This window comes from Arachis hypogaea, chromosome 6 (assembly GCF_003086295.3).
Source record: "Arachis hypogaea cultivar Tifrunner chromosome 6, arahy.Tifrunner.gnm2.J5K5, whole genome shotgun sequence".
Classification (NCBI taxonomy): domain Eukaryota; kingdom Viridiplantae; phylum Streptophyta; class Magnoliopsida; order Fabales; family Fabaceae; genus Arachis; species Arachis hypogaea.
This window is the reverse complement of record NC_092041.1, coordinates 11510882-11534059: the sequence shown is the minus strand read 5'-3', so window position 1 is coordinate 11534059 and position 23178 is coordinate 11510882. Positions and strand designations below refer to the sequence as shown.

At 33.9% G+C, this 23178-nt stretch overlaps 2 pseudogenes; both read left to right on the top strand.

Moving 5' to 3' along the window:
• The first annotated feature begins 1307 nt into the window (after positions 1 to 1307).
• Positions 1308 to 16054, top strand: LOC112696017 (ABC transporter A family member 1-like; annotated as a pseudogene).
• A 670-nt stretch (positions 16055 to 16724) lies between these two features.
• LOC140173166 (ABC transporter A family member 1-like) lies at positions 16725 to 20027 on the top strand (annotated as a pseudogene).
• Positions 20028 to 23178: the final 3151 nt, after the last annotated feature.

The window sequence follows — 23178 nt, the reverse complement described above, 5'->3', positions numbered from 1 at the left end:
TCAATATTTTCCTTCCTATTACCAGAGAAAAGATTTGCTTAATTTTTGGAGCATAATGATCAAATTTACTATTGTAATTGACATATATTATTTGATCATTATCCTTCTTAATTAGTTTTTTGCTATTATTAATGAACAAAGATACATATACTATATGCTAAAATAAAATCACAACATATGTCCTTAATAATCTTAGACCGCTGCTATTAGCCGCCTATAATAGGCTTTATTGATTAAACTATAAATATGATTGAATTATGACCCCACCAAATTGACTAATAAAACAAATTGTAGTGGGGACCAATTATTTAATTTGAATCTTTATAGAAGAAACAGCAAACATGCACTCACTCTAATGAGTTTCCAATTACATTCCTTATCCTATATACGCCTTACCCTACGAAGCTTCTGTTTTTCTAAAAGCTCAAATAAAAGAAATTAAATTATTAAAAAAACAGCGAAATGCTGAATCCATAGTTCAATCATATTTAATTTTCCACAAAAAATAAGATAAAAGAAAAAAAAAAGAAAAAAGAAGTAGGAGGTCAAGTTTTAGAGTAAATTAAACTCATAGAGAGATAATTTTCTAGAAATGTATTGTTTTCTTTTCCTGTAAGCTATAACCAGATTTTATATATATATATATATATATATATATATATATATATATATATATATATATATATATATATATATATATATATAGCTTTAATCAAAGAGTATTGCTATAGTAACAAAATATTATCATTTTTTATTGTTATATTGTATATTTTTCAATGAGTTATAACTCAAATAACATAATTTTTTCATATTTACTTAAGAGATTGTAGATTTAAATTTTTTTATCTTTGTTAAAAAAAAAACATACACTTATATTTACAGAAATTTTATATGAAAAATATATAATTTATATTTATATTTATTAAAATTTATACTTATAAATTAATAAAATTTATTTATTAATAATAATTTAATATTTATACTGATGAAATAATAGTTAAAAATAATAAAACAGTACTGATTCCAAGAGTTTTTATACATTCAGATTATACACATTTTTTAGAATAAATATTAAATATACATTCAAATAGCTAAAATATTAAATGATATTAACCAAATAATTTTTAGTTATTATTTTACACAAAAATATTGTATATAAATAGTAATTAATAATTTATTTACACAAGCGATATATTCTGTAATCTGTGTTTCTGTTTCGTCTCACGAGTCACGAGACGATAAAGAGTGCAGCGGCGCGCGAACCCTCAACTGAAACCTGGTATCGCAGACCCCTGCTTTATCATTCTCTTCTCTTCAACGTTTTCACTCACTTCCTCATAAATATAAATATTCGTTAATTAATAACAAGAAAAAATGAATTAAATGAAAAATAAAATATAAATTGGGTTTTTGTTTTTCAGTTATGGATGACTAGCTCAGTCGTCACACTCGTAACCCACCAAATTGAAGTGTACACAACGCAACAACCTCCACCGAGTCATAACTGAACAACGCTTTGTTTTTTTCTCTTCTTCTTCTTCTTCTTTAGAAGCAGGGAACGACACCGTTTCATCGCGTCTGGTTCTAGGGTTTCACGCTCTTGCGTTGCAGCAGCCATGGGAACTGCCTCCAGGCAGTTGAAGGTTATGCTCCGCAAGAACTGGCTCCTCAAAATTCGTCACCCTTTCGTTACTGCAGCTGAGGTTCCTTCTTCTTCATTTTCATTTTTCGCTTCTGTCTCTTGTTTTGTTCCGTTCATCTGTTTCTCTTTATTTGCTTTTGATCCTTTTTGTAACGTCATCGATTCCGTGATCTTGTTTTTTTGTTCGGTGATCTTCACTTCACTTGGCTTATTTATTTATTTTCTGTCGTTTTTGTAACTATTCTGAGTTTCTGTTATAGCGGTTTTCTTTTTATGGCTCTGGTACAAATGTGTATCTATAATTCCTACGTTTTTGTAACGTTCCTGTAATTATGTCATTTTTTTGGAAGAGATGTTTAGGGTTCTGTATGTCATTTGTTCCAATCGCATTTGAATTTGGTGAAGTATGAGTCAAGTTTAGTGGGAATTTTGATGTATGTGGCTCAATTCATGGCAGATATTGCTCCCTACGGTTGTGTTGTTGCTGTTAGTGGCTGTGAGGACTCAAGTTGACACACAAATTCATCCAGCTGAACCGTCAGTATTTCTATTCATCTCTTCATGTCTTCTTCTACGTCCTTTTTTTTTCCTTTAATTTTTTTTTGTGTTTTTGCACTTTTCTCTTTGTCGTCTGTTTTAAGGAGGCACTAAACTAAACAAATTGAACAAAATGCAGGTTTTCAATACATTCCATTTTTGATATTCAAGTACTGTTTTATTTGATGAAGTAAAAGTAGATTGTATTCGTTATCTGTAGTAAAGGTTTATGGAGGGAACCGAAAGCGATTGCTGTTTCATTTCCGGAATTATTTTTTTATTTTATCTTTGATTTTATATGAGGAGTAAACTTTTATGTGGAAATGGAGCAGGCACATTCAGAAAGAGATGTTTGTGGAGGTGGGTAAAGGTATATCCCCTAACTTCGAACAAGTTTTGGCATCCTTGTTGGAGGAAGGGGAGTATTTAGCTTTTGCACCAGATACCGATGAGACGAAGCTGATGATAGATGTAGTGTCCATAAAATTCCCACTCCTGAAGGTAAACTACTAATACTCTTTTTAACCATGGTCTTACCAGTGGAACAGTTTAATTTGCTTGCTCCAAAATCTATCCAGTATTTCTTTGGCTGCTTTATCAAGTCTATCTGTGAGTCGTAACTTTGTTCCATTATTCTAATTTTTGACTTTTTGTCACCTGTAAGCGTTTAGGGTTTATGAAAGTCATTTCTGTCTTTTATCTGAAGTGTCATCTCTTCAATTGTTAAAGGCAGTGAATGGCAACTAGGCAGGTTCCCATTCCATGCACTATGTAGATGTTGTTTCCTTGCCGTCTCATCCCTTTTACGAAAAAATATGTCTCTGGTTTCCATGTCTTTCTGTCTTCGTACACAGCTAAAGCCTAAAGGCATCTTCAATCCAGTCTCCACTTGGAATTCATGTGTTTTCGCGTGCATACACACAAAATTTGGCTTTTGAAGAGTAGTTATAACTCGACTTTTAATATGCAGCTTGTTAGTCGAGTGTACAAAGATGAGGTAGAGTTGGAAAGCTACATTCGCTCAGATGCTTATGGTACCTGCAGTCAAGCAAGGTAAATAATTTGTGATTATTAAGGCTCTCTGCTGGATTTGAAGTTCTGCTATAGCTGCTATAATAGGTAGGCTCTGACACATGCAATGGTTTTTGAATTACATGCTAGGTGATATAAGAGGTACTGAATGAAAAATGTAGAATATTTAAGATTTCTCCTGATTTTTCATATCATATTGAGGTTTTGGTTGCATTAGAGACTATTTATCATGTTTGTATCTTGGGTTTCCTTCACTACGGATTCTTATGTGCTTTATACCTGTAATACAATGTCTCTCCCACTGTTAATGGATACTTATATACCTTTTTGGTTCTTGCAGTGTACTATTTGTCTATTCATTAATTCTACTATGATATATTGGCTCTTATGAAGCTGTCATGATGCTGGTCTATTTTCAATATCAATATATATTCTCATTATGCAGAAAATAATCATGTTCTTTCTCGTATCTGATATTGTATTTTCTTTATTCCTCTCCTCTTCAATGAGATTATATTTTTTTAATGAAAATGGAAATTATTCTTGTGACTAGGTGTCTTAGATTATTGCTTCTATAGTTTGTACAATTCTTTCACCCTATTTTTTATCAGACTCGAACATAAAATATGAAAATGATGTCTGTTTTAAGTTGATTGAAATTCTTTGAGGAGCTGAACTTTTGACTGCTTTACTTATAAGTTCTATTTTTTTTTCTATTCTACCTGTTTAGGAATTGTTCAAATCCGAAAATTAAAGGAGCTGTTGTATTTTATGAACAAGGTCCTCAGTCGTTTGATTATAGCATACGCCTCAATCATACATGGGCATTCTCCGGTTTCCCAGATGTAAAAACAATAATGGACACAAATGGCCCATTTCTTAACGACTTGGAACTGGGTGTTAGTGCTGTACCAACAATGCAGTACAGCTTCAGTGGGTTTTTTACTGTATGATATTTTCTTATTCTTTCTTGTTATTTCCCCCTGATTTTGTTTTCTCTTGCAAGTATATGTGTGCGAATTTTTTCCTTTTCTTTTTTTTTGGTAAAAAATATTTTAGTATAGATCCATGAAACTTTATTTTATATTTTATTATTATATCTTTGTATCCATTGCAATTCTTTTTTTTTTTTGTAACAACTTGAGAGTGTCTTTTTTAATTGCACATATTAACTTATACTCTCTATAATCTTCTTGCTTTCTGTCTTCCAATTTGATATCTGTACTGTTAAATAATACTCCATTAATCTATCCTTTTGTGTTTTGCAGCTCCAGCAAATGGTCGATTCATTTATAATATTCATTGCTCAACAGTCTGGCATAAATTCCAGCACTGAACGCATAACCCTTCCTCTATCAGGCTTCTATGACACTGATTTCTCTCTGAATGCTACATGGAATCAGTTTAACCCCAGTCATATACGAGTATCTCCATTTCCCACTCGAGAGTACACTGATGATCAGTTCCAGTCAATCATAAAGAAAGTCATGGGAATATTGTAAGTTTGTGTTAGTATTATGTTTATACATTATACATTTAAAAGTTTTTTTTTTTAATTTTTTTAAAAATATTATTTTTATCAATGTTGTGTGTTACATTCATTTTGCCAAAATCAATGTTTAGATAAAATTTACCAACATAAATCACTTTTCTCTTTAATCACTTGTAATTAAACTCGATTTTGGTCAATATAAGGTCATCATGAATCAAACTGTAAACACAGAACTGTGCAGGCACTTGTATACTAATACTTATGGGACATGTGCAGATACCTATTGGGTTTTCTCTATCCAGTTTCGCGCCTCATCAGTTATTCTGTTTTTGAGAAGGTTTGGTAATTTGATCATTTGTATTATGCTATTAGCCCCCCCCCCCCCCCCCCCCAACCCAAAAAAATTTAAGAATATTTAACATACTTTTCTTTCCAAATATTTATGGGATAGAAAGCCTCCCTCTCGTATTTAGTTCTTGCCTCCTGATTTTCTAATGTAATATTTCAGGAACAGAAGATTAAAGAAGGACTCTATATGATGGGCCTGAAAGATGGGATATTTCATCTCTCTTGGTTTATCACATATGCTTTGCAGGTATGCCTTTTTCCATTCCATATGCTATAGTTTTTCCCTTTGTTTGCATGTATATGTTTTTCTTTTTATCCACAATATGTTGTGGGTTACTATTACTATTTTTATTTTATTTTATCCCCTCCCCCCCACATTCTTTTCCCTTTGGTTTACCTTTAGGCACTCCTGCTCTGTGTTAGGATGAATAACTTCAAAGGTCTGGTTGGATATAAATGGCTTTATGAGAATTTAACTTGGAGACTTATTTGCTGATTATAACATTCTGTTTTTGTTCAAGGTGTTTGAGGAATTCCTTAGTTATGGAAAGGTTGGTGTTAAGTTGTTAACTCTTAACATTTTGGTTCCAAAGGATAGGTTAGTTAATATTAATCAATTATAGACCAATCACAGCTTTGTATAAATCATTAAATGGCACTATCTCTTTTGTTCAAATGACATTTTAGAATATACTACTTTGGTGAAATAGTGTGCTCAGAAAATCTTAGATGTTGCTTTAGTAGCTGTTGAAGTAGTTCATGACCCGAGGAAAAGGTCAAGTGGTGTTTGCTTTAAGTTGGACTTTGAGAAGTCTTATGTGACAGGAGTCAGCAAGCTTGAGTTGACAGGCTTTGGAAGAGGAATCCAATTGACACATGATTTGTTAGAGGTAGAGAGATGAAAGAGGTGTTGGATCGTTGAAGAGAGGGGAGAAGAATAAGCATATTGTTGGATGTTGGAGGAGCTCTTGGAGTTAGGTCACATTTGAGGGGGCTAGCTGATTTTTTTTGTTGATCGAGTTAGGGTGGCTTATTTTATTGGGAAATTTGGATGTGGGTAAGCGTGGGATATTAATTCTTTTGGTCTGAAATTTTAGCATTGTAACAATACACTTTTTCTATCCGTGAAAAACTGTACAATGATATCTTATGATTTTGGGAGTCCATTCTCTTATTACTAATATTGATTATAGAAGAACATTAATAAGTAGAGAAGAAGGAGGAAAAAAAAAAGATGGCGGCACATGGAATCCTTCCTACCAGAGCCAAGTGCCAAAAGAGGGGGAAAATAAAAATTACTGGAGCATAGCTTCCCATCTCTTGGCTTGTTTCAGAAGGAAATTCCACTAAAAAGTTCATGAGCTTTACACCAAATAGTCTCAAATCTCTTACTCTGTAACTATTCTAATACTAATACAAATAAGGTAGATATTTCTTGAGAAAATCTAGAACATGTAGATTGCTGCCGCCTTGCCATCATTGCTGGTGTGGTATAAAGTAAAAGAGACTGCTTGGATGATTCATTAATGGAATTTAGTTCCTTATTTTATCTGTGTTGAAAATTTATTACATAACTGAGAACCAATAATGTGACGATTTGATTCTTTCTTTGTCTAGATCAAGGCATTATCTTGGTTTTATCATCTCATCTTTGTGCAATTTGAATATTACAGTTTGCAGTGTCTTCCGGGATCATTACTGCTTGCACCATGGATAATTTATTCAAGTATAGTGATAAGACATTGGTGTTTGCCTACTTTTTCATTTTTGGGCTTAGTGCAATCATGCTGTCATTTTTTATATCAACATTTTTCAAACGGGCCAAAACAGCTGTTGCAGTTGGAACGCTGTCTTTTCTTGGTACTTTTTTCCCTTATTACACTGTCAATGATGAGGGTGTTTCAATGTGAGTACCTTTTTTTATCAATATATAATATCTTTCTTGTCCAAGTTTTTCATACTTGAGTGTAGAGTTAATTGATTTGAGATTGTCTGCTCAGGGTATTGAAGGTTCTTGCTTCTATACTTTCACCTACAGCCTTTGCTCTGGGGTCAGTTAACTTTGCTGATTATGAGCGTGCTCATGTGGGACTGCGTTGGACCAACATATGGCGGGTGCGTTCATGCAGTATCAACTTTGCAGCTACTATTGTTATTTTGACCGATATCTCTTTCCCAATTCTTTTAAGATATTTATTGTGCAGGAATCATCTGGAGTGAATTTTTCTCTATGTCTTTTGATGATGATACTTGATACACTGCTATATTGTGCAATGGGTCTATATTTTGACAAGGTATGACCTCAATATTTTAATATATCTTTTTTATCTCGAGTAAGCTAACTAAAATGGTAACAAATGACCGTTTTGTGTCTGTCCTTTGTGTCCTAGCTAGATTGTCTAGCTGAAATCAACCATTTGTTGCTTAGTTGGGAGATAACAGATTTAGTTTGTGTTGATGTATATACATATAGATATGCATGAAAAGTTTCAAGAAAGGTGCTGTTTCATACTTGGCTGAACATTGTGATGCTTCTAAACAGTTTTCTTTCTGGGAAACATTTAAACTTAATTTTACTCAGCTAATGATTTGGCTGTATTTTCATGCACTCTGAGTTAATTTCAACTTTCTCATTTTCTGTCATGTATAATTTTTAAATTGTGCTTATTTGCGTCTTTTATCTGTATACTGGTTTTAATTAATTGATTGCTTGAAAGTATTTCCTCTTCAAAACTGGTATTAAGCATGTTATATAAAATATGATTTAAAAGTAGGTATTCGAATGAGAAATTTTAGGGATATTATTAGAGAAGTGCCAAATGGATGAACTAACAAAAAGTGGTTCTGTTTAAGTCATCTAGTGTTGCAAGGCTGCTGTTGTTTTTACATGTGAGCAAACTTTTTCTACTACCTCTTGCTTGTGTTTTTGTGTGTGTATTTGTCTACAATAATATGTGTGTGTGCATAAATTTAGATATATCTTTCCCTTTGCAGGCCTTCAGATTTGGTCCCTTTTCTCCGTTCTTGCTTCCCGAATTTTATTTTTCTCAACTTTTTCTTTTTCCAACTGTAATATCATAGAAGAATGCTCATTTAAGAAAGTACTATTTAGTTAGACTAACCTACATTTTGCAAAAGTGACGTATTTCAAATCATACACAGGTACAAACAAGCAATTGCTGTTGTGTCCTAACTGTTAGCAAACAAATGTTCAACCAAGATGCTCAATTGTTTTTATAATGAATATGTGTCTTCCTCTAAAGCATTCTCATTCCACTTCCCCTTATAAATGATAAAACCATTCAAACTCTGCTTACGTTGAAGGTTCTTCCACGGGAGTATGGACGGCGATATCCGTGGTCTTTTGTTTTCCGAAGAGACTTCTGGAGAAAGAATAAAACTGGAAAACACCGCCCCTCCAATTTTGAAGTTAAAATTGATGGTAGGAATTCCGAGTCGAGACCTTCTATAGAAGCAATAAGCCTAGATATGAAACAACAGGAGCTTGATGGCAGGTATATATGAAATACAATTCAAGTGAATCAACTTGGTACGTTGGAATCGTGTTCTATGTAGTCTCTTTCTGACTTCTTGTTTGGAAACTTTAGATGCATTCAGATAAGGAATTTGCATAAAGTGTATGCTACTAGAAAAGGAGATTGCTGTGCTGTTAACTCCTTACAACTTACATTGTATGAACATCAGATTCTTGCTCTTCTAGGTGAGTGCAATTATTCTTCTTTCTTAATTTCTGTTGCTTACATTACAGTCATACATATGTTTTATATACAAGCTATCTTTCTCTTAAAAGGCTTGATCTAAAAACTTCCTGTGTATTATTCTTGTGTGTAATGAGTATTTTGAGAGATTGTATTCCCGTTACAATAATTCTTTATTGTTTGATTTTCTTGTTTTAGGATGATTTCTTATCATCTACTCTCCCAATTTTTCTTTATATATATACCTATTCCGTAACAGTTGTCGCTCATTGATTATACTTTTTGAAGGACATAATGGAGCTGGTAAAAGTACAACAATCTCGATGCTTGTTGGTCTTCTTCCTCCTACATCAGGGGATGCTTTGGTGTTTGGAAAGAACATTGTATCAGATATTGTAAGTTGTTTGTTATAGAATCACAGATACTTCATAGTTCAAGCTTATTGTTCACAATCTATCTACTTATTATTCTTTGATAAAAGAAGAATAGAAGAATAATACAAGGAGGAGGCTATGGGTTCCTCTATACAATAGCGAAAAACGGCCAAAAGAAGAGTTATCTATAAAGCATTGCTTTCCAAACTACCAACATGTCAGAGGGGAATTAAAAAATCATGAGCCTTAAACCAAATTGATGTCAAACGTCTAAATCATATACTTTCTTGTGATTTAAATATCTTGAAGTCATAAGTACATGCTAACTGCATATTTGGTTTCATTAATTTCCATAGAATCAGCTTTCTGCAGCACTTCATTCATTGTAAACTCTTCTAATCACAAAATTTGCTAATCTGGACATACGTAATACAAAGACTAATACCATGGCCCTTATGGCATTTTCTGCTAGAGTTGACAATGCCATCTGCAAAAAGAAAGTGGAGCCATAGACTCGAGTAAATTGAACAAAACTTGTCAATTAATAATTTCAATCGCTCTTCACTATGTTCTTGTGCTGCTACAAACTAATCCAATTTATCGATCCATAGTATTTATTTCCCTTTGTGCTGGACAAAAGAAGCTAGAGGAAAAAAGAAAAAGAGGGGGTGGGGGGATCGTGGCTGATAGCATGTGTTTCTTGGTAATCTGGGACATGTATATGCTCTCTTTGTTTTGTTTCTTTGTGAATATTCTTGGTCATGTGTTCATTCGAATGTGATTATCTTGTTTTGTAGGATGAGATACGGAAGGTTTTGGGTGTGTGCCCACAACATGATATACTCTTTCCCGAATTGACCGTAAGGAGAAGCTTGCTTTTATATTCTGTTATCCATACCGCGACTAAATGTTATTATCGATTTGTTGAATGCTTATTTCAGGATATTAGTAACTGCTGTTTCTTGTATAGATAGATGTATGCTTCTATACTTCCCGTATAAGTTCACAACCTGAAACTCTAGACATTTCTTTTGTTTCATTCTGGTGGCCTCCCAACATATTCTAATGAGTTGCGACACTGTTATCCATTTGCATAACAAATAATATTAATTCATTTTGTCTAATTTTAAATTATTATAGTTTTATGTGTATAAGTGTATTAAAAGCCATGTTTACATTGTGGGTGTACATATTATCGTTAGTCTTGCCTGCCCTACCAAAAATTCAGCACTCCATCGCAGCTTGTAATAGCTTTTTTTTTTTTTCCCTATTTTGAACATATAGCCGCCACAATGCTATACATTTATGCAGTCAGAGAATTAAGGGCTCCCTTTGACATCCTCTCATCACTCCTCGTAGCACCTTTTTATTTTTATTTTTTTTTTAAATTCTTCTTGTACTTGTTCTCTTTTCTAATTTTTTCTTGTTAATCTGTATCATCATCTAAACATAGCTATATACCCAGAGTTGATTTTTTATTATTGTTGCAGTGCTTACTTTTTTTTTTAAATTTATTTATATTTTTACTCTCATATTATACTGAATTCGGGGCCATTGACTTTATGTAGGTAAGGGAGCATTTAGAAATATTCGCCATATTAAAGGGTGTTGATGAAGACTCACTGGAGGCTGTTGTTACCAATATGGCTGACGAGGTGAGTTTGGTGATATTTAATTGTGGCCATAAAAAGTCCCCAACTATGATAAATATAGGGTCAAAGGGGGTGGTTAGGAGACAAAGGAATGTTTCTTCCCAATGTTTTACATTCTGCAATAACATTCTAGGAATTTGGCTGTTGTATGCCCAGTATTGAAAGTTATAGGGTTGCCGTGGGACTTGTTTTTAGCGGTATTTGAAATTGATACAATCTTAAATTGTTCAGGAGTTTGTGATCATGTTTTGATGAACCTTTTGCAATGTAGACATTGTCCTGCGTCTCCTGTCCCTAAATTTTTGTTTTTAGCCCTTTACTCTGTTCAATTATGAATCAATGTGGTATTCTAAATAACTGCTATTGCATGATCAGGTGGGCCTGGCTGATAAAATTAACAGTGTTGTGAGAGCTCTTTCTGGTGGCATGAAGAGAAATTGTCTCTTGGAATTGCATTGATAGGGAACAGTAAGGTAGTATGCATATCAAAAACACTTGCTTTATTTTTGTATTCATATATTGAACAAAACTGGAACCCCTTGGTCTTACCTGGCAGGTTATAATTCTTGATGAACCTACCAGCGGAATGGATCCATACTCAATGCGTTTGACTTGGCAGTTAATAAAAAATTTAAGAAGGGCAGGATAATCTTACTAACAACTCATTCAATGGATGAAGCAGATGAACTAGGTGATCGGATAGCTATCATGGCCAATGGTTCTCTGAAATGCTGTGGAAGGTTTAATTTCCTTCTCACTTTCCCCAATTATACCGTTCATTTGAAAGCTAATGATTGAAATGAAATATGAGGATCAATGACGAAATTTATATATGAAGGTTAAGTTGTGTATATATGTATATATTTTGTTGTATGCCTTTATCCACTTTCTACTTTCCTTTCTCAACTAGTTTAGTTTCTTTTTCTACTATCCCTCATGGTGCACACACGCATGCATGTGCACCCACACCCATGTGTGTGCACTGTTTGCCTATTTCGAAATTCATATTAGGCAATTCATTAAATTTTATGTGCAGTTACTTTCTGAATTTCCAGTTTTACCTCTGTTGACTTGATTTCTAGTGGCAAAATTGGTGGGAATTTAGTTTAACTTTTAAATGCACATCTAGGTATCATGATTGTATTATGCATTTTTTTTCTCCTCTTATTTGTAGTATTTTTTGACAGCTCACTTTTCTTGAAGCATCATTATGGAGTTGGTTATACTCTAACACTTGTAAAGGTTTGTTCTATCCTGATAACTTCCTCTTCAATTCATTCAGGTGCTGATGTTTCATGGCTGAAATGCTCTATTTATTTATGTATTTTAGTTTTTCATTTTTCTTTAATTCTTGTCCTTTCAGTCAGCTCCTACTGCTTCTATAGCTAGTGATATAGTATATCGTCATGTTCCCTCAGCAACCTGTGTAAGCGAGGTAATCTCTCACAGTATAGCTATTTGCAATTCACTTTAATATCAGTCTGATGAACTTAGTAATCATCTATGAACAGTAGGCAGTCAACAGTCTTCTTTATATCACTTTAAAGGGAGAAAAGTAGCCTACTTTTATCATAGATTAAACTTATTCAGATAATTCATTACTTTGGACATGAATAAACTAACTTTACCATGGTGATTATTAATTGTTACTCTAAGTTTGGTCACTTAATATTTAGCTTTACAGTAAAAAGGAAAGAAACCTGATGCAGTTAAAGAGAGTATGAAAGGAAGAGGATAAGAAATCTCAGAAAGGAGAGAGCAAAATTTAAGACATAGGCTAACCTTAGAGATTGAGCTGTGGTTCGTGTTACAGGAACCCGGATATGTTTTAGGAAAAGAATAACACATAGGTCCTAACCTTAGATATTAGCCATGTAACAGGATATGCTCATATTTTTGCATATCTAGGCACGAAAATGCCCCAAAAGAATGCACTACTAGAATATCTAAGTACGGAAAAACCACTCAATATCATATGTTGTCCAAAGATGGAAAGTTCGCTTGAAATATCTGTCATTCTTTTTCAGCCAAAGCCGCCGAAAGTGGAGAGGTGAGGTGTAAAAAAGGTAAACGTAAAAAACTTACATAGAATAGGTTGAATAGCTCTTTCCCAGCTCTGACAGCATTACGGATTTGGATGCAAACCATACATGCTTTAAGATTAAACCTGGTTTCCTCTTTCTTTCATTGTTTTTAATTGTTAATTTTATTAAGGAGTTAATTGTCTATATCATTTGAAATGCAAAAAAGCAAAAAGGAAAAAAATGGTAAGGTAGTTGGTTTTATGTTCGATTTCATATAAACAGTGCTTCGGTTATGGATAATCAAGTTCAAACTTAATTAAAAATACTTCCTCTTCATACATTGTTTTTAAATTTGTTTTGCATGATGTTATGATGATTGATTCCATTTATTTCATTTGCAGGTGGGAACTGAGATTTCCTTTAGGCTTCCGCTGGCATCTTCATCAGCTTTTGAGGGGATGTTTAGGGAAATTGAAGGTTGCATGAAAAAACCACTTTTGAACATGGAAATAAGTGGTAGTGGTAATGAAGACAGTCTTGGTATTGAAAGCTATGGTATATCAGTCACAACCCTAGAGGAGGTATTTTTGAGAGTTGCAGGATGTGACTATGATGGAGTCGAATGCTTCGAGGGAAATGATCGTTCCCTTGTGTCTGACTCTGTGGCTTTGCTTGGTTCTTATGACCATCCCTCCACCAAAAAATGTTTTTTAGGAAATTATAAGAAGTTCCTTGGTTTGATATCTAGCATAGTGGCAGGAGCTTGTGGTTTGATTTTTGCTATGGTTATAAGTTTCATAAACTTCGTGGGTATGCTGTGTTGTAGCTGTTGTCTCATTTCTAGGTCAACATTCTGGCAACACTCGAGAGCTTTATTCATTAAAAGGGCAATATCTGCTCGGAGAGATCACAAAACAATTATATTCCAGCTAATTATTCCTGCTGTTTTCTTGTTATTGGTCTTCTTTTCTCAAGCTCAAGCCACATCCTGATCAGCAGGGCCTGATCCTTTCAACTTCTTATTTTAATCCTCTGTTGACTGGTGGGGGTGGGGGAGGTCCAATCCCTTTTAATCTATCTTTGCCTATTGCTGAAAAGGTTAGTCACTCACTGTTGTTTCGATTTTTGCCTCATGAAATTATGTTGTATCATGTCTCTTTTTAGTCTTAGAGGCTGGTGGTCAAAAGTTGACTCTAGTGCATTCTGACGGGGTTTCACTGGAATTTCTATGATGTTGAAGGTAGCACAAAATGTCAAAGGAGGGTGGATTCAAAGATACAAGCCAAGCTCATACAAGTTCCCTAATTCAGGGAAGGCATTAGCTGATGCAGTGGAAGCAGCAGGGCCAACTCTAGGACCTGCTCTACTTTCAATGAGTGAATATTTGATGTCTAGCTTCAATGAATCCTACCAATCTAGGTTCGTAAACTTCAACTTCCTGGTCCACTCTTGGTTTGTCATATTTCAGAACTGTAAGCATTTGTGATAAGAAATTATATCAGACTTGGAAAGAAATGTATCATTAATATGAGGAGAATGGCACAAGATGGGAGGATAACAGGCCTGTCTTACGAAAGAAAAAAACAAAGAGAAAAGAAAAAGCAATCAATGAATCATAGCCTTTCAATCTCACAATATATCTAAGCAGGGAAGTCCTCTAAAAGGATGACAGTCTTTGCACCATATAGAGGCCAAATATCTAGTTCTGTCCATAAAACTTGTTTAACTGAAAATCTACCATTGAAGGTGCATAAATTGCGTTCCAACCAAATACATGTATAAATTTTCTAAAATAACTAAATGAAAAAAATTCAGCATTTTCGGAAAAGCTAAAGAGAGTAGCATTTGATCGAATCAGTTTCAGCCTTTTTCAATTATATAAAGAAATCCAAGTTGTAAAATCACTCTTTTGGGAAGAAGAAATAAACACACCCTTACTAGGCAACTTAAGAAATACAACTAAATACCATTTATATGATGATGAATGCCTGATGTAGTATACAAATGATTGCAATGTAATTTCATATGAAGGTATGGGGCAATTGTGATGGATGATCAAAATAGTGATGGGAGCTTAGGCTACACTGTATTGCACAATTGTTCTTGCCAGCACGCTGCTCCCACCTTTATCAATGTTATGAACAGTGCCATTCTTAGACTTGCTACTGGTGACACAAATATGACAATTCAGACACGCAACCACCCACTACCAATGACACAAAGCCAGCTCGTACAACGTCATGTAAGCTACCATGTTCTTTTTATGTTATCAAACTGGGTATTATTCAAGAATTATGATGCATGTTCCAATTAGAACTGTAAGCTACCAAGTTTTTTTCGTTTTATCTTTTCATTTTTTATATTTTATTTTTTACGTTTTCACATCCAAAGTACATAATGGTTGGTGATGCTAAGATGTCCAACTTGTATACTCAATGCTCATCTATAATTCCTTCCCTCCATACTCTTTGATTAAAATCAAAGATTTGATGAGCTGCTGATGAAATTCTGTAGGACCTGGATGCCTTCTCTGCTGCAATTATTGTCAATATTGCATTCTCTTCATACCCGCCTCATTTGCTGTTCCCATTGTTAAGGTAAGTTGTGTTACACTAGTTTCATCAGTATATCATTTTTTAATCATTTTCTTTTCCTTCTGAAAGAAATGTAAAGAAGAACTGTCATGGATCATACATCTCAAAAGCTCAAGTTATTGGGTAAAGGCACATGCACATGCACAGTTTTTATACATTAATACCCTGCCTAATGAAAGAGCTCCTTTTGTTTGAAGCATTAACTATGAACAACACACTCACCTTACCTTGTGCTGAAAATTTTATGCCATTTAGAAGAATGTGAGCAAATACAAGGATCAAGACCACTTTAGTTATAGAAGTTTTGATATCACGTTATAAACATTTCTTCCAAATGTACGAGCTATTGGATAATAGAGGCACATGGAAGTGTGGATGCTTAAGTAGCATTTACTTTCAATATTTAGAGTGTGAATGCATTTTACTTTCTTTTATGTTCAAGGGCTAAAAGTTTCCAAACTTGGTTGGTGCAGGAACGTGAAGTGAAAGCTAAGCACCAGCAGCTAATTAGTGGGTATCTTAGTTTTCTTGAAAGAACACTGTTTAACATATTATTGAGTTATCTTGTCTTCACTCTGATACTGATCTTGCTGATCAGGTTTCTGTCCTTTCATATTGGCTTCTACATATATTTGGGACTTCGTGAGCTTCTTGTTTCCGGCCTCATTTGCCCATAATTCTCTTTTACATTTTTGGTATGTTTTCTGTTAAAAATATTAGTTTTTAATTATTAATGATAAATTAATTATTTTTATGTACTTCCATATTTAATGTAATAGCAGCTGCTCAGATAATTTTTTTCGGTATTCTAGACCATTCCTATACACATCTTTGGTTAATATTTTGATGGTTTGCTTGTGCTATGGAAGGCTTGTAATAGAGTTATTTAAAACGGTATCTATTTTCCCTCGTTTCAGTGTATACTCTCAGATCAACTACTTCCATAAATATGGTTCCTATGACATCTCAATTGAATCAATCCTTGAGGTTTTGCTTACAGAATCATAGTGTTAGATGCTAATTCTTGCCTATTAATTAATATTGTAGGTTTGGATCAATTTGTTGGAGGGGTATCTTTGTTACCGACTACACTGATGCTTTTGGAATATGGACTTGCCAGTTGCATCATCAACTTACTGCCTTACATTTTTCTTTTTTGACCATACCATGGCTCAGGTAGGGGGACACAATTATTTTTATTTCGTTACTTGCCGTGCATATTAATGCTAAGACATTCATTCTTCTTTTCAGAATGTGGTTCTTTTAATTCACTTTTCACTGGATTGATTCTAATGGTTATCTCATTCATTATGGGACTTATACCAAACACAACAACTGCCAATACTTTTCTTAAGGTAACTGCTTACTGCTCTTAAGCTTTTAGCAGCATGAATCCCATGCCCTTGCTTTGACTGATTCACCTTCCTGAAGGTAATAGCAATATGCAGGACTTTTCCCATTTGAGCTCTTTTTTTTTAGGAAGAGAAAAAAAGAAAGAGAAAGAAGAGGGGGGAGGGGGATGAAACTATCAGATTATTATACTTCTAAGCTCCACCCCAATTTGTCTCTTTACTTTGTGCTTGCAATTTGTTAATCAAGATAGACACATTAGTTTAATCACAAATGTAAAAAATTGCTTGTCGTAACGAAGTTTTCAAGTTGCCAAATATTTCATATATTTAAAGTAAAGAATGAATTTACTTTCTGTTTCTCTCTGCTGTCTGTGCCAAGCTTGTTGCTTGAGATTGTCGGTTTTAGAAGCTAAGGAAGAGAAGAAATATTCTGAATAATATGAAAATATGTTGCTGGCTGTGCTCATGAATATCTAGGGACTTCATTATACAGTGATACTGGTTACAACTTACAAAACTAAATTGGATAGCAAAAACATGTAGATGTAACTTACAGAATAAATAATAAGATAAACAAAGCAATTCTAAATCCTAACAGAAACATTGAGATACTTTTAATATTTTAAGATATCATGCTATCCATTCTGTAATAGTATATGATTTAATATAAATACCATTACATACTCTCTACATAAATATTTGTTCTGTTTCAGAATTTTTTCAGAATTCTCCTGGATTTGTTTTGCTGATGGTTCTTGCTTCATTGGCACTTCTACGGCAAGGAATGAAAGATAAAACAAGTGATGGGATATTTGACTGGAATGTTTCAGGTGCCTCTATTTGTTATCTTGCTGTTGAGGTATAACTCTAACTATATCAAAATTTTCTGCTGTTTTGTTCCTTACGAATTATGAATTATGATTCAAAGTACAAGTTCTAGGTGGGACTATAGTAGTAATATAAAAGTGAACAAGTGATAGTCGTTAGGAGGTTTTCATGTATTAATTTTCATGTGCTCTTTATTATAATATCTTTTTATCAACATACACCAATGATGATATATATTATCTATACTTCTTTAATACTACTAAAGTGACTAAGGCAGAAAAAAAAAACTACTTGGTCACAGTTTATATATTCCCAAAAATGCCCTTATTTACAGTTCTTACGTTTCAAATCTTTAACAAAAAAAACCACCAATTTTACTAATAATGCAGACAAACAGCATTACTATTTTATTTTTTGCTATAAATATGTTACTTGTATTAAATAATTCTAAATAAAAATACATTCATATTTGTGTTCTCATTTTATTAATTCTTCAATAAATTTGTACATTAAACAAGTTATAAAAAAGTACGTATATTACAGAAAAAAAAATTGCTGCATATGCACGAGGTGCCTATAAGTTGTTAGTTTATATGATAACAAAGAACAAGAGAACATAGATTGTGTCAAAAACAGAATACTTCTCATTCTAATCTATTTTCCTGTATGAAGAGCATGGTTACTTTGTTTGACACTTGCACTTGAAGTTTGTCCCCCCTCAAATTAACTCCGTTTATGATCAGAAGTGGTGGCAGAGTTTAAACATCTTCCAGCGTAATACCACTTATCTGGACCTCTCTTAGAACCTTTATGGAACTGTTTCAATGGACTTGATGAAGATGTGGATGTGAAAACCGAAAGAAATAGAGTACTTTCTGTTCCTCGATAATTCTATTATCTACCTGCGTAATCTTCGAAGGTATTTTTTTGATTATTCACTTGCTTTTTAACATGACAAATGCTTTTTATTTAATTATAGTTTTTTTTCCCTTTGAAATTAAGGTGTTTCTGAAGGAAGTATCTAGGGGAAAAGGTTGCAGTAGATTCGTTAACCTTTTCGGTTCAGAAGGAGAATGTTTCGGCTTTTTAGAACAATGGAGCTGGAAAGACCACAACTCTTTCTATGTTATGCGTATATCATATGCTACAATTAATACTGCATATTTACTCCTGTTATAATAGGAACTTCTTTAGCTAGCAAACTTAAATGTGCATTGATAACATTGTTTTGATTTTCCATTCATTTTCTCTTGTGAGTATAGTGTTATTATCTGTTCCATAGGTACAATCTTCTAATCTAAACAAACTTGAGATGATATTTGTGTGTTCGGAAAAATTTGATAGATTCATTCAATTGCACAATAGAGGTTTTGTAATATGGATTTTGTGAACTAGGCTTTCTCGTGATTCTTATGGGCTTATTGCTTAATGTTGTGTCTTTTATGTATAGGGAAGAATCTCCTTCTGATGGACTGCTTTTATTTTTTGCAAAGATATATGCTCCATCCAGGCTGCTCGCCAATATGTATGCTATTCTCTCTTATGTGTACACAATGACTTAACAGTTAGAGAATGAAGTTTTATGTAAATCCATTTAACTATTTATTGTTTATCTCAATATTTCACTTCCAGATTGGATATTGTCCGCAATTTGATGCTTTATTGGAGTTTTTGGACCGTTCAAGAGCATCTTGAGCTTTATGCTAGAATAAAAGGTGTTCCAGAATACACTATAGATAATGTACGTGTAACTCTATCCCTTTCATACTTGATGTGTCTGGACAATTCATGGCAATAACATGCACGTAGGTAGCTAATCGATTTGTAATTCGACAAGTTTGAAATAAGAAACACCCGTACTTTTCCATTTTTATGGGAGAAACCAGCAAATACGACACTTACAGACAATATAAACAAAATAAGTTGAATCTCAGTGCGAGGTAGGTTGGCTTGTGCACCGTTCATGCCTCAAACTGTTAGGAACCAATGTATTAAAGTGCAACATAAAAAGGGTAATTGGGGAAATAGACTTAGTGGAGGGAATAAATATTTGCAACCAACTCTCTGTTGGGTGGTATTGGGGGTGAGGTGGTTATCACTATATAGGGCCATGGGGAAACGCCGAGGAGCGCATTCAGAATTGTTGGGTAATAGACTCAGGATTGGAAAAGTGTCAGGCCTCTTGAAAGCTTGAAATATCACTATGAATTTTATATTAATTAGCATTCATCAATAGAATATGATCATAATAGATACAGCATAATTGTCGCTTCTTGTCTATGATCACTTCAACAGATTGTTAAGGAAAAGATGGTGGAATTTGGCTTATTGAAGCATGCTAATAAACCGTCATTTACTCTTAGTGGGGGGAATAAAAGGAAACTATCTGTTGCAATCGCAATGATTGGAGATCCTCCTATTTCATTCTTATGAACCATCTACAGTACGATAACGGAGTTACTTGCATTGAGATTTACATTTAGCTTTTTTAATTGTCTAAACTTTAGTTCATAGATGCTTGACATGTTAGAAACCCACTTCATTTTTTCTTGAAAAGGAACCCACACATGTTAAGAAACCACTTCATTTTTATCCTGAAAAAGGAACCCGCTTCATCAATTGACTTGAATTCTTGTTGCATTCAATTCTATGATCAAAACCATGGGTTCAGAATATTTTTTTAGCATCTGCATAATCTGTTTGTTATGTATCATTCATGCCCAGCAAGCTTCGAGTTTAAGGGGAATGTTAGCTATTTGTAGGTTCTTACTGGAATGGATTAAGCTTAGTGATTCCCGACAAAGCATCTCTAGGTCTTCATATTGGTATTTTCAGGTATGGATCCCATCGCCAAAAGATTTATGTGGGATGTAATATCTAGGATCTCAACAAGAAGGGGGAAAACTGCAGTAATTCTAACTTACCCACAGCATGAATGAAGCTCAAGCCTTATGTACCAGGATGGGAATAATGGTACAACTTATTTTCTCTTTCATTCTTGGACCCTGGCAGGCAGCTACTGATGTATACTTATTGCCTGATATTAATTATATTTGTTTGCAAGGTTGCGTGGACGATTAAGATGCATCGGAAGTCCTCAGCATTTAAAACGAGATTTGGGAATCATCTGGAACTAGAGGTAGGAATGGTTAAAATATCAAGAAGCACATCTCTTTGTACTTATTCTTTTACGCTGATGAAAAAGTACCTTCATATATTAATTCACCTGTTTCCAGGTAAAACCTACTGAAGTGAGTTCTGCAGACTTGCAAACACTATGCCAAGCTATTCAGGAAAGAGTTCTCTATTCCCTTCTCATCCTAGAAGCTTGCTTGGCGACCTTGAAGTTTGCATTGGTGCCACTGACTCCATTACTGCAGAAAATAGTTCCATTGCAGAGATTAGCTTGACACGAGAAATGATAAGCTTAATTGGGCGCTGGCTTGGCAATGAAGAAAGAGTCAACACTAATCTCCTGTAACCTGTCTCTGATGGAGCTTCTAGGGAACAATTATCTGAACAATTGTTTTCGAGATGGTATGTTGAACTTCCATTGAAGGCTTTGATTCTTTGTCTCTTTTGATTTTTCTATGATCGATGAATTTTTTCGTTGAACATGCATGTAATGAAGTGAATCAATCGTGAATTATACAGTATTTGAATGGTTTTATTTGGTATAGTTGTATTTGTTTTTTTCTTTATATTTCCTCTTTTCTACATTAAATGTTGATAAGTATTCCTTTATAATATTCTGACAAATAATTTGAGGGTAACATAATGTTTCCCTCGGTTTAAAAGTACAAAATCCTTTCTTGGAATGGGAAAAAGTATGGCCTTGTCTTAAAATTTCACATAATATGGGCTTCGTATTTTAATTTTTACCTTCAATTTATTCTGCAATTTAAGCTAGGTCGTATAACTTAGCAAGGAAGCTCTTGAAATTTTGTGAGTGAGAGATTGGATCAGATGGAGAATAGTTCTATAGCTAGTGAGCATGCGATATGAGGCACAATATATTTGATCCATGTGAGCCAATTTCATCCAGGTGGAGACAAGACTTGGTTATTATATAAAAAAAAAAATGCAGAAAGATGAAGTAGAACACATTTCATGTAGGTTAGAGTATATGATTGAAATAAATCACCATGACCTTATGGCCTAAATATCTAGCCTTTTAGAAGAAATGGGCTGCTTGATATGGTAAGGTAGTAGAGCCTTAAGATAATGTCATCAGTGTTTTCAGCAATGGTAAAGTGGCTAGAGAATTCTCATTAGAGGAGATGCATTATATATATAAACTTTTTTCCCCATAAAAATTGGCATAAATTGGCCGTTGCTTCGGTACTGTATTTTTTTTTATTTTTAATGTGAGGGGGTATTCCATTAACCAGATGTTTCGAGTGGTGGTTGTCGAAACAAAAATTCTCAGAAATGATTTCATTTATACTTTCATCATTTCGGGGAGCAAGATGGGCAAGGGTAGCAAGTGGTTGAACATCAGATACCAGGTACTTTCACTTTTTCCCGATCATCAGAACATCGGCAATGCACACAGGGGCTATACATTTTTTTTTTTTTTTAGACGAAGCAAAACCCGGGGTTAGTAGGGCGCTGAGTCCCCGAGGAAAAGGGGGAGATACGGGGGAGGGCGTTTTTTTCACCGGAAGGAAACAGAATTGTAACATTAGTGTTACTCATTGAGGAAGGACTTTGGCTTAACTGCCAGTTTTCCCTTTGTTTGTCATGTAAAATTAGTGTGATGTAAATAGTAGGATTTAACTTGGGTTGATAAAATGAACTTTTGCTCGGGATCTCTTTCTTGAATTGAAATTAGTCTCACAATTTGAAGGAAAAATTTATGACATATAAGACCATAGATGATGTATATAAGACTGATGTTTCGGCCGTGAAAAATTTGTAGAAGAGAACAGGGCTAATGTTGGCATCTATGACTGTTAGAAATGTTAGAATGTTAGTTGGAAATGAAGATATTGGAGAGAGGGATCACGATTATCAAGCATTTGACGTTGGAGAATAGGATGAGGATGATTAGTCTTGCAAGTTGCAATGATAAATGATCATTAGTTAATGTATCAGGATTTAGGAACAGTAAATATTGATATTTTGAGGCATTGGATTTTGGAAATATAGTGTGTTTATTATCCTCAATTCCTCATCATTATGATTTGTGATTACTAATATGGAAATGGCGGCTTATTTTGAGCGAAATTAATTATTCGGTGCAATGAATTATTTCATTATAAAATGCCAATAATGTAGCCCGTTTCGTTCTATTATATATGAAACCCTGAAAATAAATAAATATCTTATTTGGGAATGTTGTTTACTCTTGGATATATGTGTTTTGTGAGCCATTGAGCGCGCCTTTCACTGTAGAACACATTATTACCACTTATTTATGAGTGATTTACACCTTTGAATATTAAAATTATAAGTACGTTATAAAGTATAAACTCATTATATATAATATATAATAGCAAATGAATTTTACATAGATATATCGATCATGTTCTTATATTACGGTTGTTGCAATATTATGATGATTTAGCTGTCTCCAAAGTTC